This window comes from Ostrinia furnacalis, unplaced genomic scaffold, assembly GCF_004193835.3.
Source record: "Ostrinia furnacalis isolate ACB-3 unplaced genomic scaffold, ASM419383v2 OfSCF7454, whole genome shotgun sequence".
Classification (NCBI taxonomy): Eukaryota; Metazoa; Arthropoda; class Insecta; order Lepidoptera; family Crambidae; genus Ostrinia; species Ostrinia furnacalis.
In genome coordinates, this window is record NW_021137693.1 from 1,438,484 (window position 1) to 1,442,805 (window position 4,322).

At 34.5% G+C, this 4,322-nt stretch overlaps 1 long non-coding RNA gene across 1 annotated transcript; it reads left to right on the forward strand.

Moving 5' to 3' along the window:
• Positions 1-2,534: 2,534 nt before the first annotated feature.
• On the forward strand, positions 2,535-3,826 carry LOC114364625 (uncharacterized). Its single transcript, XR_003656862.1, has 2 exons — positions 2,535-2,707; positions 3,644-3,826. It is a non-coding gene; the product is annotated as an uncharacterized LOC114364625 (long non-coding RNA).
• The last annotated feature ends 496 nt before the right edge of the window (positions 3,827-4,322 follow it).

Here is a 4,322-nt window from a genome sequence, read left to right on the forward strand (position 1 = left end):
AAATTTTAAGTTGCGGGTTTTTTCGCACGAATCACATCGAGTGGCATATCAGAAGAAGCGCGCTGCCGAGACGAACATTGTGGTGAAAAAAATTCTGAAATCGGTGAAAGTGTGTGAAAGTTACGAGTGAAAAACTGAATTTCTAACCTCACAAACACTCAGTGCAATTGAAAGTGACCTAAAACCAGTTTGTTACCACAAGTGCTATATATCAAAAGAAGCGTCTCGACGAGCCTGTGCCAAAGCTAAAAAAAAGTTTCTGAAAATCGGTTCACGTTTCAGCGACTTGTGGTCAAAAAACCGTTTTCAAAACTTCCAGCGGCTCCAGCTCGAGATCTTCAGCGGTGACCTGTAACTTTTAATTGCTGATCCTGTGCACCCCGACGTCCCCTACCCCTCGAGACTTCCAAAAAAATTTTTTGGCAAACCCTCGGGGTGGGAGACACAGAAAAATACAAACCACGTGGCACGTGGTCCGTCTTTTTGAGTCTTTTGGCTCAAAAGAAGACCACCATCACATCGGCCACGTCAAGACCTTCTCAACGACACCCAACACGTGGGGGTTGCAACGGCGGAACAACCCCAAACCGGCGTTGTAAACCTTGAGGCAGCCCTGGAGTCGACGCCGCGGTGACAACCCTGAAATTAAAGACTAATAATTAAAGATAAGTTCTAGTTTAATAAGTGTCATAAATTTGGTGTAAAAATAATTAGTGGTTCAATAGTTATTAAGATTTTAAAATTTAAATAAATGATTGATTGAAATTGCAAAAATTTTATAGCTTTAAAATAGAAGGGTAATTTAGCATATTCACATTTTTAGATTTTAAATTTAGTTAAATAATATATTAAAAAATAGGATTACCAACTTATTTGCAGCTACTTTTGATGTAAACAAAGTTTTGTAAAATAAAAATATTATATAAGGGGTGGTCCGAAAATTTTGATTGAAGTGTCGTTCGATAGAGCCTTTTACACCCTATCCAACGACACCATCAAATCCCGGGCGTCACCAAAATCGGGGAATATTTTGGGCCTGGAATAAAAAGTGAACTCGCCCAAAATATGCACCAATAAGTTGGGAATTACCAGGTCACTGTATTAAAATTGCTATAAATTAAAAACTAATAGGTATTCAACATTTTTTATATTTTTACAATTATCTAAGGGTCAAGTCATTGGTTTTAATTTCAAAAAATTTTTCAATTTGAGACTTGAAATTTTCAAAAAATTTTTTCAGGGTTAAGGGGTGAAATTTTTCAAAATTCTTTTCAGCAGAAAAAACTTCATTTTTATTAAGATTTAGATTTTGGGTTAAAATTGATTATAAATATTAGAACAAAAATACGAGGTGCTTTTTAAATTTTTGCAAAAATTAAGAAGTTAAATTAAATAGTTTAAAATTAATTTTAAAATTATAATTTCATTCGGATAACGTCAGAATAGCCCATCTTTTTAATAGTACGTTTTTTAAAATTGTAAAATCTTTAACAGAAACCTTTTTCAGCAGCTAAATAGATAAAATATCCCATTTTTCAATAACAAGGCCTGAAAACCCTGAAGGTCGGCATTTTTTGAGAATTTCAAAGTGTTAAAATATAGAGTAGGAAATTTGGCAACAAGAGGTCAAAACCCAGAATTTTTGGTTAGTAATTTTCGCGCGTATTTAAGGCGATTACATGGCCGAACGACCTTGAGCATTAGAGCGAGACAACGTGCCTCACGCCGCGCGCCCGCGCTTCTGCCCGATACCAAAGTGCGCTCAGAATACAGATGCGAAGCGCTGCCAATTCTAACATAACTGCCTACGGGAATGTTAACTCGATTTTAATTTACGCAGATCGAAAAAAATTGCGATGAATGATTATATTTCAATTAGACATCATTATACTTTAATTAGTACCATAACTATGAAAAATAAACAGTTATTTCCTACTGTAAAGTTTGCTAAAAGGGACATACCTAAGCAGTTTGAAAGTTAGGCTGACGATATTCGTGTGTCTAAGTGAGCTTCTAAACAGTTTTTAAGTGTGTGTACGAGTACCTACCTAAATGTAAATGTCTGTCTGTGCAGGTATTCAAAATATTGGTCAAATATCGGTCAACATTGAATAAAATATTTTTGATCATCGAATACAATTTAAGACTTTACTNCAAAGTCAAAGTCAAAGTCAAAATTTCTTTATTTGTTTGGACTAATAAATAGTTCTTACAAATCGTCATTTTGCTCTTAAGGAGCCTCTACATGTCTCATAATCTTTTTACCCTACCAGCGCTTCGAGACCAACATTTGGCAAGTGCTGAGAAGAAGCGCCGCAACAAACTCAGTCACCACTGTCTGCCGGTTAATATAAATAAATAGAAATAGTAGTAGTAGGTACATTCGATTCAGGAGCAGTTCACTGAATTTACATGCATTCGTGTATGGTGTATCTTATAAGAATGGGTATACAAGATTGCGTGGTATATTAAACAAGGTAGTGACGTGCTAATATCTAGACTTAATAATAAAACATAATATTCTATGATTATAATGGAATATGATGAAGCAAGGATGTCAAGGAAACCACGCTGACAAAGGTGTGAGATGCAGAAAAGTATTTAAGTACGAGAAATGATGACGCAAACTATGAAGATACTCCCTCCGTAACTTGTCTTGTGGTCACGTAAGTGGTGAACAATTTGACTAACGATGGCCCCAGAGCAGGTACGATTTATTATTATTAGCGATTATTTCAACAGCAACAATATTAACACATTTCCTTTTTGAGCAAAATAATGCATGGAAGTAAATGATGCATCAAATGTTATAGGTATTGTCAGTCTTCACTGATAATGCCAGGAATGTGTGTGAAAGCTATGGTATGTGCTCACTTTAATTGCAATGCCTAATAAACTATTTTAGTAAATGAAATTAAATTGAACGGTGTTCATTTGTTCATGTTTGTATTCTGCGAAGAATAACCTGTTGAGATTTAAAATCAATAAAGAATAGATAGAATATGGTCAGATAAATTAAATAAGTTTGGTGATCATGCCCGAGTAACTCTTGGCACTATTTTGGAGAAGAATTAATAATTAGTTTTAATAAAGTAGATTGAAACTAAGATCTGTGTTGTGTAAACCAGTTTTAGTATCATGATGTTTCTTTCTTGATGTTGAGCACTATAAGATGAGATAAAATCTATTAATTAGCTTAATTTGTAAATTGAAATTAAGTAAAGCAGCCAGTTATGCCGTTAAACATGTGGTGTATTTTTGATATTCTTATAGTGATTGATACTTAAATTATTGGGAAACATAATTATTATTATGTTACATGATGCTATATTTGGAGTAAAGATAATGTTAATATTGAACTTTTCCAACTTTAAATCAATTAATTTCTGCTGCCAGTAGTGATTTGGGTTGTATCACTAAAATTGAAAATTAGTGTGGGTGACCAAATTTATCCAATTATGATATTACATAAAAGATATAGAATGTGGTACATTTAACTTAAAGGGTATTCTTGTGTACTTGTCATTATTGTTGATTATTCTCATATTATGGTGAAAATGATTTTAATCTTAAGGTTATTTATTAGCTGTTTAGTAAAAAGGTTACTGGTTGTAGCATGTTGTGTGTGCATGCATATTTTTAGATTTGACTTGAGTTTTAGATATGGTGACCTATCTGTCTGCGGGTTGGCCCTGTGGTGAGCAAATCAGTCAAGCACAATACCAAAGTGAAGCTTAACACTGAGCAAGGGTACTCCACATAAGTGATTTGGAGTTGAACAGAAGGTAATGCAATACAAAAGGCATCAGCTGTGATATTTGGTGAGTGAAAATGCCATACAAAAGGAATCAGCTGTGATATTTGGTGAGTTGAATTAATGTTTTATTGCAAGGGTTAAGCATCAATATGTTTCNGTCCCCGATAGTACATCACTTAACACCTCCAAATCGACTGGCCTATATTCCAGATCCAGACTGTTATCCAAACACTGCAGACTATGTTTAGTCTAGTTCAACTGTACAATAACAGCCAAAAGTGCTAATATTATTTAAGCTGAAGCTCAACAAGTGGCGTAGTGACACTGGCACGAGCCAAGAATAACAGCCGATTATACGATTATACTTTTGGTTTGAACTGTACTGTGGAAACAACAAAACTGTGATTTTGGCACACTATTTCATCATTCAGATCAAAGGTAGATTAATATATCGTATATTATTATATTTCATCCATATACTCGTAAGTTCGTGTGTCACACAGTGCTTCCACGCGCACTGTGAGACCTCATTGTAATGTTTGTGACGGGCTTACCTATGTATTTA